At 35.2% G+C, this 20,826-nt stretch overlaps 1 protein-coding gene across 5 annotated transcripts in view; it reads right to left on the bottom strand.

Annotated features, from left to right (window-relative positions):
• LOC150093724 (cGMP-inhibited 3',5'-cyclic phosphodiesterase 3A-like) overlaps positions 1-20,826 on the bottom strand; it is a 289,278-nt gene that overhangs the window by 109,580 nt on the left and 158,872 nt on the right. The window contains exon 1 of one of the 5 annotated variants that reach the window (XM_090412783.1): positions 11,673-11,753. The exons of the other annotated variants lie outside the window; for them this stretch is intronic. The gene's annotated coding sequence lies outside the window, so the exon portion shown is untranslated. Of the gene's footprint in view, positions 1-11,672; positions 11,754-20,826 lie in introns of those variants that run through there. 5 annotated transcript variants of the gene reach the window in all.

Below are 20,826 nucleotides of genomic sequence, written 5' to 3'. Positions count from 1 at the left end.
CATTTCTTGTTTATTTCATTCCCATATGACGTCACACTACACTTTTTATCTCTTAGACATTTCCTTGAATGAGGTGACAGATTGAATAAGTGGTCGTATTCATTATAAATGAGTATAAACACTGTTGTGCAAAACCCGATATCATCATTCGCTAAATATTATTTATTCGTAAATGTCACTGGAAGAATTATTCTTGGAATTAAAAAAGTTAATTGTTATAGCTCGTTACATTGGCAACCGACATAAACAATGAAGCCCGAATTAAATCAATAACAAAGAAAAAATATCGCTGTCAGACAAACATATCTTCGTAAAGAATTATTAACAACAATACATCGGAATGTGTAATTGTAAGGCCGACAGTAAACAGATCGATCACGTGATACTTTATACTAGTGTCAATAAACTAATGATGCAATGATGTCTGGGGAACAAATCGATTAAGACAAATATTTCGTGACACTTTTTAGCTTTCCCCGTTTTTAAATATTTCTGATGTAAGTACCGATCGCATACCATGTTTATCTACTTATTCTAAGTTAGATCGCGCCTATTTTTTTCTTGTATCATCCAAAGCCTTCCCATTTGTGAAATCCTCACCTTTAACCATAAAAGCAGTAAATGCTTTGCATCATCCTGCAATTCGTGTTCAAAGCACAGGAAGTGCAATCAATACAGTGGAAAGTGTTCCTAGCGAAAAAGCTTTGAAAGAAATCCATTAGCCTCCCTTCCTCACCTTGGCTCTCTCTCTCTCTATCTCTCTTCTTTTCTCCCGAAAATGGCTCCATACATGCATACTTAAGGCTAATCTTCCTCGAAGTTCGGTAGTTTAAATGCATCGAATTACATTAAAAAAAAGAAGACAAAAAAGTATATAGAGTTAATAAGAAACACAGTCTAAGAATTTTTACAAAAAATGATGTCAATATTATGAACATAGCGCCGTCTTGTAGCAGAAGCAATTTTATATCCATTCGCAAATGGCTCCGATCCAAAAGCTGGGCGCTTTCCCTGAATTTCCAATAAGTAATGTATAGGTAGTACAGAAAAGCCTCCGTAATCTACCCTACAATGTAGGCCATTTTTATCTTCAGCATTGTGACGTAGTTAACAATGATACTAGATATCAAAACTCTGAATGCTAATTGGTTTATTTTGTTAGAGATTCTATTAACACCAAACTGTTTGCAATTTCGTTCAAAATGTACTTTTGTTTTCTTTTTACGTGTAAGTTTTTTTTTTTTAAGTTGCCTTCCAGGCATGTTTCTAGATGCCTAAGTAACAAGTCACGTATTTGAATAACGAGATCACCGACGTATCGCTCGTGTTGAGTCAAAAGTTTTCTCTTGGTGAATTTTAATGTTAACTTCTTGTCAACTCTGTTGGTCGAGAGAGAAGTTTTAGGGGGGGGGGGGAAGCACACAACCTGAAAACTACTTAATGAGAAACTACACTAACCGCGTTATCTTAAAATCACTTATCTCCAAGAATACAACGGACTTGTTGTGAGGTTGCCACAGCAGTGCAAATCCATAGCGAAATACATTCTCTAAAGAACGAAGAAAAAAATGTATAAAGGAAAGTTGTATTTCGATAAAAATTAGACGAAGCCCAAGGAAACACAATCTTGCAAAAAAATAATTAGAATTTTTAAATATTTGTATATACATAACAGCCATTTTGGATCCTTCCCACAATCCTTTACAGGCAAAACCACAAAACATTTTGAGTATATACAATGTTAGTGTAGGGATGACGCCATAAAACTGAAATTAATAAATGGGACTGCGATTTTAACTTAAATATTTGAGCCAATTATTCAAATAAACGAATTAAAATATTGAAGCTGGTTTCTATATTGAAACAACAAACACAGAAATCGAATACAAAATAATGATGGTTAAAATCATCATTGATTTGCATTAAAATAGGATTTTCAGCCGCTGTATTGAAGAAATAAATGTATAGATTAAAGCAAGATATCGTGAATTTTCTTGCTTATAGATGTATAAAACATATAAATTGTTCTGCAAAGTATATATAAGCACGGTGTTATCAAAAAAAAAAAAATCAAATACAATACTATTATGACTATAATCTAGTGGAATTACGTCTTCCCTACTATAAAAATAAAATATTAACCTAAATGTAGATGTGATGCAAGTGGAATATATTTTTATATTAGCACAACATTTATGCTATCACAACTAATAGTTCTCTCATATCATAGATGGATGAACATTTGGGAAAATGATGAAATGTGCGTCAAAATGACATCATTAATCCGCTGTCTTCTGGATGATAGCGGGATAAATGATTAAAGATCTTAATTGACGAGTGATCCTTCACTTTACTTTTGCTTATCCATGAAGAATATCCTGTAATTTTCTTTCATTTTAAAACTAACCTTTAGCGCACTCACACGCAATTGTATCATTAAGGAAAAAAGGATGAAGTAATTTACTTGTACGTTTCATGAAATGTACAGCACACTTAACGTACGTAATTTCCTTAAGTTGCTTTTAGTTGGCCAAACTTCCGGTATGAAATAAGCAAATAAAAACAACCACCAGCATTTATCGGTAATATCTTTCACAAAACAACAATGTACTATGTACTGATTACACTGCAACCATTGTTACCGTGAGAACAGATACATGACGTCACATCCGTCTTTAGACAATTCATATGCAACTTTTAGGTTTGATATCTCTTCTGTATCTAAGTTATGTAATTGACCGGAAAAATCAAAATGGATTCTTTATTATATTAACTAACTTTTCATTATCTTGTTCACGTATGTATATTACTAACAGAGAATGAAAATAATTATTTTCATTCTCTGTTATACATAAAAACTCACAAAGAAAGTTACTTCATCTCAAAATATTAAGATTAATTATTTTAAAGTGCTGTTATCAGGTGGGGGGGGCACTTATCTGCTTTTGACTCTCTTACTTTAGTCAATCAAGTAAATAATTAAATAAATAATTAACGCATAAACAGCAATAACAGTTTTAAGATTACTAATTGTCAACCCTAATAACCTATACAGCAACTTTAAATGAGAACTTTGTCAACAAAAGGTGGAAAAAAAGCCTATATCAGATTATAACTAGTTTTATTAATTATGTTTCACTCTAACTGGGCTTTATATGTGGCACAAATATCTTATTATTTTAAGGGAAAACCATTATTCAATTCCATAATGTATCTACATGTAGCCAAATAAAGCTGCATATACTTGACAAGAAAGTATACTTGTATTTTAAATTTATTCTTTATCCAATTATAAGAAAAAAAAAATAATTAGCAAGTATCACATATTTAAAAAAATATTTTGTATAACTAAAAGTAAACCAAAGTATTTTAATAATAAGTTAATACACCTTTTAATTATTTGTATACAGGAAGTATATAATTACTGCACTTGGATTAAGCATGAAAAAAGGATTGATTCATTTAATCCAATACCCGTGGAGGGTAATGGATGGCAATGCTGTAGCTAATGAAGTTCTAACTGAGGCTCGGCTATTGCTGTTACCCTCCTGCCATGATCAGAGCTTTAATTGCTCAATAACACCTTATCCCTACACTGCCCTCTACAGATAACAGGGGGTAACAGCAACAGTCCTTTAGGCTGTTGCTGTTACCTCCTGGGGCGCTGAGATTCGAGAGTTATGAGTACGCAATTTGAGTCTCCGGGGAGAGTGTTCTCCGGCACGGCCCGCTGAGAGGCTTTGTGGGTGGATGATTTTCTTCGGAATTTGAGCGGTTCTGCTCGGTGGTGTGGGTGGAAGGCCAACGCTGAGATGGACGGTCTCTCGCCCACGATTGAGTGGCCTAGGGATCGTCCGAATCTTTAGAGACGGCTTTACCTTTAAATATGGCAATGCTGTAGCCAATGAAGTTTAACTGAGGCTCGGCTATTGCCCGTTACCTAGCCATGACTGAAGCTTTTAGCTCGATAACACTCCATTCACACAGATTCTCTTCATTCAGATGACGCGATAAAGAGTCAAGAACTCTGTCCATCGCCCAGTTCTTTTAAGAACTAAGCGTGTTTCTTAGTTTGACTCTCATTGGTTATGTGTTAATAATATTTTAATAATATATAATCATCATCTTCGTTGCTGTTTAGGTTTCGTATCTTTCTAGGCCTGACTATCTCACTGATTATGTTTTAATTTAATTTAATATTTGTCTTTGGACTTGCTTCCTGCGAGAAGAGTGGTTCTGTTTGATAAGATAAGCTTATCTCCAAATGAAGCACCGCTAATCCTTTCGGATCATTCAGTGAAATTTAGAGTGATCTTGTAGATCATTCGTTTTTGGAGAGGCTTTCTACCCCTCACATTTTAATGTTACTTCAAAGGTTGAAACTATGCAGGATAGTGACCCTTATCATAATGCATGTCCGAAAGGAAGTGTGTTTTGCATTATTGGATACTAAAGCAATTGATGTGAAGTCATCAGCCTCTAGATACAAGCAGCCTAGATGTGAAGATACTTCACCTCCAAACTTTGCTTATACATGGAGAAAGGATTAAAACCAAGGATATCATTTCGTGACAAGCACAATGAAGTAACTATTACATTAGATTAGCCAGGCGCTATCAGCCCGGGAGCACTTTTGGCCTCAAGCACCACATGTCTCCACTGGGCACGGTCCTCTGCGACTGTCCGCCACGTTCTGGTCTCCAGCCTGCAGATCTTCCTTCTCCTAATCCGCCCATCTCCTTCTCGGCCTCCTTGGTCGGGGTCGGGCCTCCCACACTTGTCTCACAGTCCTTTCAGGGCCCATACGGTACAGATGCCCCAGCCACTGAAGACGCCGGGCTCGCAGCTCCGTCAAGACGTCTGCTGAGTTGTATAAAGCGTGTATGGCAGCATTGGACCGCCACCTCCAGACTCCGTCTGCCATGACCCCTCCATAGACACGTCGTAACATCTTGTTCTCGAATATTCTCAGGTGATCGGCTTGTCTCGCCGTGAGGGTCCACGCTTCAGCACCGTAGAGGAGAACAGACCTGATCAGAGTCTTGTATAGTCCCACCTTTGTAGTCCAAGACAGAAAGCGCGAGGCGAAAAGGGGACGCATTTGATAATAGGCCACATTCGCAGCATTTACCCGACTCTGGACATCAGCCTCAACTTTGTTGTCTTCAGTCACGAAAGAACCCAAGTACCTAAATACCTTCACTCTCTCAAACTGTGCAGCTCCCTTTGGATCTTGAGCAGCATGGCGACTCATAAAAAGGTATTTTGTCTTCTCGGCATTTATTTTCAGGCCAACTTCTTCTGCAGCTTCTTCAATAGCAGTAACCAATGCCACCGTTGATGCGCCATGACGTTCAGATCGTCCGCGTAGCCAAGAATCCTAACTTGCACCCCCATGTCGACTCCACCTGCCACTTCCTTGTGTGTTTCCAATTACTTTTTCCAACACTAGATTGAAGAGAATCGGAGAAAGCCCATCACCCTGCTTCACACCGGTCTGTACTTGAAACGGGTCCGACAGGTCATCTTCTGCTTTCACTCTTGTTCTCGAACCAGCTACGCATACCTACACCATTTTTCGGAGTTATCGAGGATTTCCCAGCTCTTCTAACACCTGCCATATTTTTGGGAGTATTATTGAGTCATAGGCTTTAGAAAAGTCAGTTTATGAAAATATTATGAACCCTCTGGTTATATTCCCAGCACTTTTCAAAAACTTGGCGCAGCAGGAAGAGTTGGTCTATTGTAGAACGATTCCTCCTGAAGCCTGTATGGTAGTCACCAAGGCACTTCTCTGCATATGGTGCGAGACGCATTAGCATGATGTTAGACAGCACCTTGTAGCCTGTCGACAGCAGTGAGATGCCCCTATAGTTTCCGCATTGAGCCGGTGATCAACGTCTCATTCCACTCGTCCAGCAGCCGTTCTTCTCGCCAGATCATCAAGAAGAGCCAGTGCAGCTTCCAGCAGGACGTCCCCACCATTCTTCAGGAGCTCCGCCGGTATGCAGTCCACTCCTGGAGCCTTATTATTTTTCAGCATGCGGATAGCACGAGTAATCTCACTAAATGTCAGCTCTTCAATAAATGGTTCAGTAGTTTGATAAGGAGTATAATCCTTCGATATTGACGTTCCAGCATTGACATTCAGCAAGTTTGCGAAATATCTACGCCACCGAGCGAGGGCATCTTTTGAGTTTGTTAATAGATTTCCACTCTTATCTCTTATGGTTGCCGCTTGTGTCTGGGCACCTCGCATGGTTTTGATCGTCCGGTACATCTCCCGTCCATTATTCGTCACCCTATTTCTCTCTATACTAGCCACTTTCTTATTAAGACTACTTCCGCTCTTCCCTGCATAGACATGTATTCACCACTCTCCTCAGCCTCTCATATGCAGCTCTCTTCCTGCTATCCGCTAGGCAGTTCAATAGCGCTTCCCTTCGTTTCGCTACAGCTTCTTCACGCTCTCTATTAAACCATGCTTTTCTCCTCCTCTTTCTCTTTCCCACAGTTCTCGAGGCAGCTAACGCGGCCTTATTTTTGATGATGTCCCACATCTCATCAGGATCATCCTCTTCCTCCTGTAACTCCCCAAAAAGATTCTGCAACTCTAACTGGAAAGCCCGCTTGCCGTCCGCTGTTTTTTCAACTTGTCCAGGTCCCATGCCGATCGTATGGTAGGACACGAGGGCTTCTGAACCGAAATTCTATGCCTGAAATCGTAGGCTATCAGATGGTGGTCGCTATCTCCATCTGCTCCTCTGAAACTTCTCACATCCGAGATGGAGTTGTGGTGACATCGATACACTAGTATATGGTCTATTTGGTGGTTAGCTATTCTACCGTCCGGCGATCTCCAGGTCTGCTTATGGACGTTTATGCGGAAACATAGTGCTCTTTACAATGCATCCCGTAGCGGTGGCAAAACTCGCAAGTCGGATCCCGTTATCATTGCATCCCCTCATGTAGACTCTCACTACCCACGAAAGGGCGCCACACACGCTCTCTCCCCAGCTTCGCGTTGAAATCTCCCACTACTAGCTTGACGTAATAGGAGGGTAGATTAGCACAAGTACGCTCAAGCACTTCGTAGAAACAATCTTTAGTTTCCTCCGAGCTCTCTTGAGCAAGCGCATAACAGTTCACAATAGACACATTTTGAAAACGTCCCTTAGCTATAATAGTACAGAGCCGATTGTTCACAGGTTTAAAATCTAAAATATTACACAAAAAGTTATCACTAACTAAAAACGCAGTTCAGAGGACTCTTCGTCCTCTGTCGTCACCACTATAGTATAGCGTGAAGTAATTATATTTATTAGAACAAAATATAAATTTATATTATTGATCCTCAAAGGTTTCAAGATTCAAATAATATTTTAAAAAATATACTACAAAGTAGACAACATCAGCCTGACTCAACTGAAACAAACAGTCATACGTTTAAGAATTTAATATTCAGTCCTAACATGAAGCACCCATTGCCTAATATTAGTTTGATTTGGAAACATCTGTGTTTTGTATAATTAGTATGGTGTATTATTCCTAATGTAGTTTTAGATTATATATTCATTTTAATCGGCTAGGTTTCTGTATGAAATACTATGTATTATATTCTACTCCTCTTTGACATTACAGTCCATTTAGGACCTGGGTCTGTCCAGGATAGCCTTCCATTCTTCACGATTACGTGCCTTGCTCCTCCAGTTCTTTACTCTCATTTTCTTTAAATCATCCTCCACGTCGTCTAGCCATCTCTCCTTTTTGGTCGTCTTCTGGGCCTAGATCCACCTGGTCCAGACAAGAAGACCTTTTTTACGGCTCTGTCATCCCCCCATTCGCTGAACGTGTCCTAGCCATCTCAGTCTTCCCACTTTTATTTCAGTAATAATATCCACTTCATTGAATTTCTCCATTATTTCTTTGTTATTCCTCACTCTCCAAAGTCCATTCTCATTAATTGGGCCAAAGATCTTTCTTAATACCTTTCGGTCCAATATTTGTAATCGGTTTTGATCTCTCTGGATTTTGTCCGTGTTTCAAAGCCGTACAAAAGTACAGGTTTGAGGATTACTTTATATAGCTGGATTTTACTTTTTATCGAAATCAAATTAGATTTTAATAGTGGCTGAATACTCTAATAAGTTCTATTTGCAGCAGCTATTTGGGGTCATCATTACTTTCTGTTATTACTGACCCCAAATATTTGAACTGGTCGACTCGTTCAAAGATTTCTTCATTTGCTGTCAAACTTTGCTGTTTCCCAATTTTTGTTTATCTTTGGCAACAATTAAGTATTTTCTTTTAGTTTCGTTTCTTTATAGTCCCATTTTCTTTACCTCCTCTCTCATTTGTCCATAACCTTCTCTGAGGCTTCTCTCGGTCCTTCCAATACAGTCCACATCATCCGCAAAAGTCAAAAGCTGTAGACTTCTATTCATAATAGTTCCACCTCTGTTTATAATTACATTTCGTATTGTCCTTTTTGAAAAGCATTGTTGATAGTTGATCTCCTTGTCGTAATCCTTTGGTAATCCTGAACTCTGGTGTGAGTTCGTCCTGTATTTGCACTCTACCCATGGTATTTCTGAGTGTCATTTTAAACTAATCTTATCAGTTTAGGTGGAATTTGGAATTCCTTCATGACTTTAATAGCTTATCTCTATTGATGTTATCATAAGCTTGTTTAAAGTGCACAAACAAATGGTGCAGACTGATATTGAACTCGTAGAATTTCTCCATTATAGTTCGTGCTGTAAAACTCTGGTCTGTTGTTGATCTATCATACCTAAAGCCACATCGGTAGTCGCCCAGCATTTTTTCTATAGGGTTGCAATCTAGTTGTCAGTACCCTTGCAAATATTTTGTAAATTACTGCTAACAGTGATATTCCTCTATAATTTTGGCACAGACTTGTCATTTTTCTTATGTATAGGAACGATAATAGCAGTATCCCATGTAAGCATAGATACTGCTTAATCAAAATCTAATTATTATTAGATTTTGATTAATTTTTTTGATTAATTAATCAAAATACCTCTGTATTTAGGGCTAATTCCACCTCGTTTAATTCTGGTGCTTCCTCCGTCTCAGCTTTTCCCATACTTGCCAGGGGTTCGTTAAACTCATCTTCTTCTGGAACGTTATTTTCCAAGCTCGTTTTGTCCTGAAGGAGATCTTCAAAATATTCAGCCAACCTTATCAAAATGTCCTCCTTTCCACCGAGCAAGTTAAGTTGCCCTCATGATCTCTGCAGAAAGTTGTTCTGGATTGAAATCCACCTTTAATTTCCTTTATGTTATTATACATTTTCTTAATTTGTCCTGTATTCTTCAAAATCTCAATTTCATTTAGATTTTGGCCTTTTCCCATTCACGTTTCTTTCTTTCTTTCTTCTGCACATCTTTTTAGCTTGTTTTCGTTTTTCTCGATATTCGTTCTCATTTGCTCGAGTTTTTCGTTCAAGCATCTTTAGACGAGTTGTATTTCTGTCTTCAACACATTTTCTACATTCCAAATCATACCATTCATTTCTTTTCTCATTGTTCCCAGGACTTCTTCAGCCATTTTAGTAATTTTATTCTTGATCCCTTCCCATTTTTTATCTATAGTCATATTATTTGTATATTCATCCTCTTTTTCTTCATTTATTTCTTCTCTCAATCTTTCAATATATTTTTATCTGATTTTTCCATCTTTTAATTTTTGGATGTCATATTTTGGTGTTCTCTTTCCTCTACCTACTTTATTAATTTTTATCCTTTATTTATATTTAATTCTTAACCAGTAATGATCCGTATCACAATCCGCTCCTCTAAAACTTCTTACATCAATGATATCTGTCGCATGTCGTCTATCAATCATCACATGATCTATCTAATTTTCCGTTATTCCATCTGCCGATCTCCAGGTAACTTTATGTACTTTTTTATGTGGAAAACAGGTTGTACATATGATCATATTTTTGCTATTTGCAAAATCAATTAGTTTCATGCCATTTTCATTACTTTCTTCGTGAGCTCTTCCAATTGTTGGTCGGAAGGTCTCTTCCTTTCCTATTTTGGCATTCATGTCTCCTAGAACCATTTTTACACCATGTTTCTGTGCCTGATCATATATCTTCTCCAATAATTCATAGAAATTCATCTTGTCTTCTTCATAAGAGTCCTCAGTTGGTGTTGTGTGCACATATAAGTGAAATATTGAATATCTTAAACTTTATTCTCAGTACACAAAGTCGTTCATTAACTAGTCTAAAATCAAGAACCAAGTGTTTCCATTTTTTATCAACCAAAAATGCGGTACAAAAGGCTTTTGATCTCCTCCACCGTAAAAAATATTGTGTGTTCTGGTATCAAATATGCCACTTCCTTTCCATCTCACCTCCTGCAATGCTGTTATCTGCACTCTTTATCTCTGTAGTTCCTCACACTCTCTCTTCAATGTTCCTGGTCTGTTCAGGCTGAAGACATTCAGCCTGAATGTCTTCAGTTTCCAAACCAATATTCATAATCCTTTTTTCGTTATCCAGGTTGTTCCGTGAAGTCCGTCCGGTTAATTTTCCTTTTGACTTTCTTAACAAATTAAGTTTTTACAGGACAGGGTTGTTAGCCCTGTGCCCAACCTTACAAGAAGGAACCCTATACCCTCGGGTATTGGGTACCCATTTTAGTCGCCTTTTACGACATGCATGGGCTACAGCGACTATTCTTTAACCCTGTCACCACACGGAGTATGTATGATATTCGAAAAATATAATATAATCATGGACCGTACCCCGAGTTGTCTTCTGCACTAGATGGATAGCTTCCGTACTAGAGTTGGCATCTCTAATACCCTTTGCATGGAAAAACGTAGACTCGAATCTCGGATGTAAAGAACCTTTATATCTGAGCTTAAGAAGAGTTAGTAGGTCTCATGCAGAGGGATGCGGGGAAAATAAAGGGTGGGGAAAAATCGCCAGAACACTCGCACTTAAACAGATAATATCCATTACCCGCATGTCCTCAGTTTGCGTCTATTGTAATTCTGAACAAACCTTCATGTCAACAAACTCAGTGAATTCAAATTTGAATAAAATCCTTGCTATTTGCTTATTGTAATCGACCTTAGTTCCCCCCCCTCCCCCCAATAACAGTACTATTTAATTTTGCCTACAAGCGGATAAAGTAGATAACTTAATATTTGTCTTCCCAAACTTTAGTTTAATCTAATGGGGAAATAAAAAAAAAACCCTACTTTAGGAAGTAATATACTACCAGAGCAACTAATATTTATTTAACGATATTAACTACTTAATGAGGTTGAACGACGAACTATAAAGAAAGAAAAAATAGGTTTTCAATAAACGCCAATATTAAAAAAAAAAAAATCTCGCACGATAAAAGAAGGTATGGAAGTATCAAAACTATTTAAGGCAATTACAGGTAGATGGAAAAATTCAAGTGTAATTATACGTATACTCTTGGCATGTTTATATAAAAGATATGTTTGTTCATTGTAGAACGTTTCCTTCAAGAAGGAAAAATTTTTTTCCTTCTTGAAGGGAAAAAAAAAACAAGTTCATTACAAATCTGTTTGGCATACTTAAAAAGAGTAAAAAAGATAAAGAAATTGGAAAAATCTTCAACTTAATAACAATCACGTTAATATGCGAAGACACAACTTACCGCAGTTGCTTAAATATGCCATTAAAGTAACCAGAAGTAAGCGAAATCAGGATGCATTATTTATTTTACATATATATACGTAATATTTCAATCTAGGTACATCTTCATCGTTGCAAACAGTTTAGTGAACGAGCCTTGTTCAAACAAATTCTCTTCTTCCACTCCTTCCCACGTGCATTTTCTAGCATATCATGCCGAAGCTTGTATATTGATGTTATCAAAAACATAATGAACAAACTGTCAGTATGAATCTCAAGGCTGAAATTCCCAGGAGATTGTACTCCAGAACCAATCTCCTGTTTCTATTAACTGCTACCAGAGTAATTTAAAACGTCATCCCATACTGTTAAAAAAAAATAGAAGGAAGAAAGAAAAAAATAATAAAAACTGCACACGATATGTTTGTCTGACACACAACAACAGCTATTGCAAAGCATGTTGGGTAATGGGAGACCGCTTCGAATTTCAATGCCTACATGATAAATGGTTTCCAATTCACGTAAATTACTTCTGAGGTTGAGCGACGAACTATAAAGAAAGAAAAATAGGTTTTCAATAAACGCCAATCTTAAAAAAAAAAAAAAAACCGCACAATAAAAGAAGGTATGAAAGTGACAAACTATTTTAAGGCAATTACAGGTAGACGGAAAAATTCCAGTGTTGTCGTACGCCGATCGTAGTGTAGTTCAATCCATTTATTCTTCGGTAATAGATTCGGTTAAAGATTATGACTAAAATCCAATCATTAAGTCTACAACCCTTTTATAGCGAATGTCAATGACTGGATTTTGAATCTTTCTTTGTAGACAGACATTGAGTTGAATCGTCTAGGATTTTATTTTTCGTGACTATTTGTGTCCCGTTTATTGACAAGTCATTTCGCGGTAGGGCGGGATACCGCCTCCCCCCCCCCCCCCAAAAAAAAAAGATTCCATTTCATGTAGTAAGTCGTGAGATTATTATCACCATATACTTATTCCCGTTAGGCTTAAATTCATAGATAGTTCTCTTGTTTCTAAAACACTTCAAATTAGTATAAACTATTCCACGTGCAATAGAAATAATGCGTTTATTAATCATTAACTGTGGAATAACAATTTTTTTTAAATAAAAATAAATTTTTTCTGACAGGCAGTCAAATTTAGTATGTACATCACTAATCAAATAAATAAATAAAATAGTAATTTCTTTATCTTAATAATAACCCACAGGAATAAAGTATTAAATAAGAATACTGTTGATTAATGACGTAGTGTTATTGTGCATCACGAAGAATTAGAATTAAAACTAAATCACAATGATAAACAACAAGTATTCGTAGGGAAGATCATGCACTGGTGCTATATTTGTTATGAAGCAAATAATAGAAAACGCAATAGAACTTAACAAAGCAATATTCATCTGTTTTATTGACTTGGAGAAGGCTTTCCACAGAATCGGATTACAGGATGTCCTGAAAATACAGGGTAGCCCATAAGTTCATGGAATATGTCACAGAAAGAGCGGCCTGTCTTTATGAAGCCATTGCATAATTTTTTTTAAATATCACCAGATTCTTTTTAATTAGTTATGAAAACTACATCACGTCAAGGCCTTCCATTTTCGGCTTCACAAAGACAGACCCTTTGTACGGAATGTTCCATGACTTATGGGTTACCTTGCACTAGCATTAAGGAAGACACCGCTGCAAATCATCGAAATAATCAAACATAACACAAAAACATGGATGGCGTCATAGGATATCAAAACACAGATACATAAAAAATTCCTATAGGAAAAAGAATCAGACAAGGCGATGTTTATAGATGTTTATAGAATCTATAAATCGGCGGGCCGATCAGTATTGATGTATGCACGTGAAACAAGAATAGACGCATCAAAAATACGACAGATAAATATAACATATGAATAGCAAATTTGAAGAAAAAAGGAAAAAAATGAAATAAAAAAATTGATAAAGTAAATGAAAACATTCATGAACAATATCAGCTACAACCCATAAATGCACGGATCACAAAAAAACGATGGTCAGACTACTCAGATTGAAGTATTAGAGACGAAACAAGCTGAAGCTTAAAGCAAAAACTGCAGCTTCATATAAACAGACTCATTTCATCCCCTTTAATATTTTGGCTTCTTCAGTGGCTTAACTATCGCTTCCTCCTTTGCATTGGATTGACAAAGAAGAATTCATCACGCTAATTTGCTAGTTAAATCAGACACCATCGCTAGGAAGTAGACCACAATGAACTAGTTACTTATTGAAAGAGATTTCTTATTTCAATATTCAAATAATGTTTAGTCCGCTTCGCAAAACCCATCATTCAGAACGTTAATAAAAGATGCTTCAATTCAACCTTCGGAGATTGCAACACTGTTGGACCTTGTTCGACTTCTTTCAAAGAAAAAGTAGCAATACTCGACACAAATGACTTCCTACAATTCTGCACTTTACCAGCTTTATTTATTTCGTTCCACACTCTATTAATATAAAGGGTGGTATACATTGCGAAGTACAACATGTCTGAATTTGCATTCTAAGGGTTTCTTTTCCTTACACAAATAAGTCCACCAAACTTCTCAATGAGAACTTTCATGGTTCAGAATTTTCGTGCTCAGTTGAGGCATTCTTCGTTATACATGAACTAGTGTGTGTGGGGTGGGGGGTGGGGAGAACTCCCACTGAATTCACTTTTAAAAATGTTCGCCATCTTGTGACTGATTGTTCACCAAAGTGTTCTCCTAATGGAATTACCGGAATAACTACCCGGTCGTACAACTAAATAAGCAATGTATATACTTTTTTTTTCCACAGGATCACGAAGTACATTCTCTCCTTATTGGATGAAGAATATTTAAATATCATCCCCATCATTTCACATCATGCATTCAATTCAATATGACTTTTACAAACCTTTTTAAAAAATAAAATATAAAAACTGGATGTATTACTATTCACTTTTATTTTTAAGACTTAAGTAATATACAAAAAGCCCCGTGTCAAAACTATATATCCCCCCCTCCCCCCCCGAATTTGCTCGTTCTTTTAAAGCAGTGCAGTTGTTATATTTTCTTTGAAACAATTAACCTTCATACCTGGAGTTAAGTTAGTTTTCCCAGTAAAGATAGTATGAACCTACCTACATCTGTATTTGTAATCGTTTAAAAAATATTCTGTCCTGTCACAAGTTTGCTTTCGTTTTAACCTAAAATATTCGTCTTTATAATCTTCTAAACGATGTTCACCAGAAGACCAATGTCTTCACGATGAATGAATGGTGTATATGAATATGAAAAATGGCGCGTCTATTTTCACTGTGCTTTTCTCTGGCGGTCTAGCACAGCATCTATCTTCATTGTGCTAGACCGCCAGAGGGAAAAAACCATAGGTTTCGATTTCAATCGTCAATCAGAGAACTTCTTAGGCCATTTCTCAGCCGGTTCCGAGTAAGTCGAGCTTTGGCTCAGCCAAATAGGATTTTTTTTCTCTAGGAAAATAGGAGTTTTACTCAGTATCTAATAATAAAAAAAAACGACTTTAAAATTTACACTATATGAGAACAATGAGATGGCAGTAGTTGTCTGTCGTACTCTCCTATTCATGCCTTTAAAATCATCGATAACCATGAGCTCGGTTATTAGCGACGGCTAAGGGAAAAGCCTGGCTGTTCATGATCTTCAGCAGACTTAAGACGAAAACAGCTCCACCTACTCCTATTGGGATTTAAAGGCTTTATTTTATTCATTTATATAAATTTCAATGCCTACAATCCTGCACTGAAACGTTACAATTGAGATTATGACAACTACACTAGTTTAGATAAATTAATGTTTTTTTGTTGTTTGTGATTTTAATGTGGCAAGGCACGTGCAATATTACAAATAAACAAAGATATTCTTTATATATAATGCTTCCGAGCAAGTATTTCATTACCCCTTTTTTATTTAAACAACAAAATGAAAGTGATTAAAAATCTAAATATTTACTATTAAATAATTCAACCCACTGTTCACCGTAGTTTAGAGCGATTTGTTTTTTCTTTCTTGACCTTTGTCAACCCTCTTGCTGTGGAGTTCTGTATACAAGGCTATACCTATAGTTGGATTTAGTTATCATTTTTATATGTATAAATATAATATTTAATTTTAAGCGAACTGTTAGGTATTATTATTCCTTCTTCTTCTTCCTTTACAGGCTTATAGGCCAAGTGGCCTGCTCCGGACTCAGTTCCATCTTTTTTATGAGTCTTCCTTTGCATCGAGTACCTTTTGGGTGGTAATTTAGAATCAGTTTGGGTATTCTGTTTCTGTTCATTCTCAGTACGTCTTTCCATTTTTCTCTATAATAAATAACTGCTTCATTTAGGGAGTTTGTAATTCCAAGTTTATTTATGATTTCGCTGCTTTTCATTTTGTCCATTATTGTGACTCCTTCAGTTCTGCGCAGAAATTTCATTTCGGATGATTCAATTCTTCTTTCATGCTTTTTTTATTGTCCATATCTCACTGCTATAAAGTAAGGTTGGTTTAGCTACTTTATTATAAATTCCTATTCGTGTGTGTTTTTGTACATGATTGGTTTTAAAAATTTTATTTATAATGTCTGTTTTAAAAAGTTGGATATCTTCGGTTCTTTTTTGAAGCTATATAGCTTTATTTTCATATGACATTGTGCATCCTAAATATTTGAATTTAGGAGGCACAATATCATCCTAAGTTTACTTGCTCCGTTATTTCGTTGTTTATTACTATTTTGCTTCTTATTGGGTTAACACCTTTGAAGGTCATGCCTTTTGTTTTGTCTGTTGATATTTTCATACCATATGTTATTATCAGATTATTTAGACTGCATAATGATTATTATAGCTCATCTTCATTGTTTCCAAGGGTTATTTGGTCATCAGCAAAAAGTAAGGTAGCTAATCTGTTGTTATCTTGAATCCTGCTTCATTAGTTATCTTCCATTCTTTTATGATTTTATCTGTATGTATTAAATACAACCGGTGAGAGAGGGCAGCCCTGACGTACTCTTCTATTTATTGGTTTCCAGCTTGATGTTCAATTATTGTACTTCACAGATATTTTATTATCTTGATATATATTATATAAGGCTCTAAAGAGTTGGTTTGGTATTTCATATTCTTCTAGGATTTCCCATAGTTTTTCTCTGATAATTTTATCAAATGCTTTGGTGTAATAAAAGCTATGTGTGTTTCTATGTTCATTTCTGTGTGTTTTTCGATTAGTAATTTTAACATAAATGCAGAGTCCATGCAAGACTTACCTTTTCTGAACCTATTTTGTTCTTCTATTAATTTTGGGTCTCCTATAACTTAAACGTTATAGGAGACCCAAATATATGCTAAAATTTTTGCATAGACTTTATAACAGGTACTAAGTAAGCTGATGCCACGATAATTGTTACAATCAGATTTGTGTCCTTTTTTTTGCAGATAACTATTACTTTTGTCCAATCTTGTGGGCACTTTCCTTCTTTCCAAATCATATTATTAAAGTTAAGTAAGCTGAGCGAGATATTATTTTAATACATAAATAACAGTTAATTAAATTTATGTGGTGACATATCTAATAGGTTATCAAGAAATCTGAAAAACTTTAAGCTTAAAATACCTAAATATCGCTTTTTCACATATATGTTGACTGGTTATTCTGTGTTGATAAACAAGCAGTCCTTGGCTGTCTAAGCACTTTCTTATTTTGGGTTCTTTATGGTCCCGATTTTATTCTGTCTCTAAGATCAGGTTTCCGATACTCTAATCTGAGGTTTAAGTCTTACTGAGCATCTTAAGGCATAAATATAGTGCTCTGTTACTTGACTAATCTCAACCAACATGTAATATTTGAATACATCTGGGTCATTATACGCCCCCTAATGTTCATGTCTTATTTTTTGTCGCACCAGGTTTCATCTCCTGAATTCAGAATAGAATTATAGCATAGTGAGAATTTAAGGGGGGAGGAATACAAATATTTCTCTTTTGTGATAATAAGGGCCTATTTATTCAATGAGGCTTTTTTTCTTACTTTAGTGGTGTGGTGTTAATGGATGCTATTCCACAAAAACAGACATCCCCGGAATAGTAACAGTTGATTCATTCTCCAATATTAATCTCGAGACCATTTCTCTTAGATAATAAAATAACTTTGTTTTACTACAAATGTAACATTCGTTTCCATGGTAACAACATGTTCTTATGGTAGAGAAATCAGTGTATGTTTTAAGTTTGATTAAGTGGCGTAAATTTATTGCAATAAATGCAATGTTATCTATTACACCATCAGTAACGATAACAGGTGATATAATATCTTTTATAAAAACGTTTCCAGTGAATGCGATCTTATAAAAGAGATTGTACCTACAGGTAAACTGAATTTTTCCTTTAAAAAAAAACCGTCAACAACCCTAGAAAACGTAAGAAATAAAAAGGGAAGAATAAGATCTTCAGGTGTGTGTCCAACAAAATACGTATACTGAATTTAAAAAAAAAATCATTTTTAAAGCAATCTGAAAGGTTTATTGTCTAAGCCACTTTATTAATACTCAAAGGCTTAATTAGTTAATAAAATAAAGGTCTTAAAAGGCTTAGCTCAATCGAGTTAATTATATCTTAAACTTCAATTAATATGATATACGTAAAGAACCTACTTGTTATTTTTCTTTTACTAGGTTTAATAAAGGCACTTTAGCAGGTAAAAAACACACAGACTGCACTTCAAATTTGTTTAACAGTTATTATATTACCCTCATTAGAATATCTTTAATGGAGCGCGCTACTTAATTCTCAAGCAATATCATCCTCTGAAGCATCTGGTGTGTATTTAAAAATTCTGTGTGACGCATACCGATAATTTCAGTTCATTATATGCTTCGGTAGTCAACAATACTAGAGGAAAATAATGCACAAATTATGAGTATTACCGAATTTGGCGATACTTGCACCGTTCGAAAGCTAAGTTTTTTAAATTTATTATTCTTCTGTTAAGCATGATATGCTGCTCCTTGAATTATTATAATGAAAAGCAAATGTTTGAACCTATTTAGTGAGTGCTCATCCAAATCGACCATTTTTTTGTTGTTGTTATTTTTAGAATTTGTGCATTAACAAAGAATATATGATTTACTAGAGGTAGCATTATAAATAGTTAACGTTTGAAAATCACGTAAGGACAAAAAGGGATTCGCATGGGGGGGGGGGAGATAGAAGGTTCTTACCAAAAGCTACTGTTGAAGGTCCAAATATAACCCAAACGGCCTCTGATTATTTATATGAATCTTATCCACTAAAGACTGTAAATCTACCATGGTAATGTGCATGAGTGGTTGAGGATTAATAAATATTATTATTACTTCCTCATCCCTTGACTATAGTAACTGGGAGTATTATAAACGAAATTTTCAACTGTACCAACTGTTTAGTATTCGATAAGCAACATACATATGTTCAAAATACTTGAAATAGCAACAAACCATAAAATGAAAAGACTGCTACAATGACAAATAGTACTTAATACGATAACAAGTATATATACATAAGACAACACTCACTGCTGCTACTACCAATATTATATTATATATTATATTATATTATATTATACGCCCCAACAATAAGTTTTGATATTAACAGCAACAAGTTACTATAATTATATTATTAAAACTTTTAAAAGGTGTATTATATATTATTTAAAATCTTAAAAAATTTAAAGATTTATTGATTATTATTAACAAATATTTTAAATCTAATAGATTAACTATTATTTTTAAAAATTATTTCAAAATTTCAAAATAAACTCATTTTTATGGAAAAATATGTAACTTCACACTATCAACAATGGCAAACTACATAATAATAATAATAATAATAATAATAATAATAATAATAATAATAGCATTGTCAATTTAAACATGGATATAACAAATCGGAGTCTAAAATCACATTTAAAATAGCGTCAAAAATGAATAAAAATAAATTAAAAAAAAAGCCCTACTTAATTTCAAATTTACCGTCGCGGAATGTGAATAGTATATCAGTGTTTTACAAAATAATTTACATACTTTTAATTAACACTAATAAGATAATTCACAATTTATTTGCTATGATTTGGGATAAATTTCTAATCGTGAGAAATGTTACTATACAATATGGTTGTAACTATGGAAAGAGTTACGATACACTGTGACTTAAGTTACAATGCAAGCATGTCAGTCATTCAGATTTTTACAACTTCGTAGTAATAATAAAAAAAAAAGAATCACGTAGATACAATGACGTCGTTCCCAGCATGGGATCTCTCGATTTTTTTTAAATTTGGTACTCACTTTTCTTGCGTATTATTCCCTGTGATGTATGACTGGATTTATTTCCCTGTGATGTATGACTGGATTTATTTCCCTGTAATATACGTCGATAACAAACTGACTAAATGAGATTTTCAATGGTCCTACAGACACCTCCGTCTGGATGTCATTTTATGGGGTTATACAAGGACATGTTTTTCAGATTACCGTAAATTCAGCTCAAAGTTAGGATATGATTTATGTCCTGGTAAACTTTGGTTGTTTTCTAGCTCAACATGGTTGCTTTATCAGACAGCGAAACTGTTATAATCATAATTAAATTCAATCAAAATTAATCGGATTACTCTAGCAATGAAGGACGCAACAGACGGACACAACTATTCATGTGTGCGTGTGATATATAGAGAGAGAGACTTGGTGATACTTCCTAGAGTTTTCTGGTACATTCTCTCTATCCATTTAGATTATCGTCACTTCTATTAATGTTTTTCGCTTACCGTAGTTTTGACTGCAGTTCAATGTTGTGACATGGAAGGTCGTTCAAGTTATCGCAATGCCAGCGTGTACAGATAAGAAGCTAGTGGTATACACAGTGCTCGAAGTTCATATCTGAATTCACGTGACGTCTACAGATAAGAATTCCCCTCCCCCAACTTCCAAAATCGAATGTGTTTAGTTTCATTAGCTATTTCTTCACATAAATGGAGATATAAAATCTAAGGAATAATAATTTTACTTCTCCCCCTTTTTTTTTTCGACCTAAAATGTCAAATAGAAATTTGTATTTGCAAAGAAAATATTTAAATCTAATTCACTTTCGATCTGTGAGTTATGGAA

Source organism: Typopeltis vanoorti, chromosome 23, assembly GCF_054136105.1.
Source record: "Typopeltis vanoorti isolate ZY-2024b chromosome 23, IOZ_Tvanoo_1.0, whole genome shotgun sequence".
NCBI classification, from domain to species: domain Eukaryota; kingdom Metazoa; phylum Arthropoda; class Arachnida; order Uropygi; family Thelyphonidae; genus Typopeltis; species Typopeltis vanoorti.
This window is presented reverse-complemented; position numbering and strand designations above follow the sequence as displayed.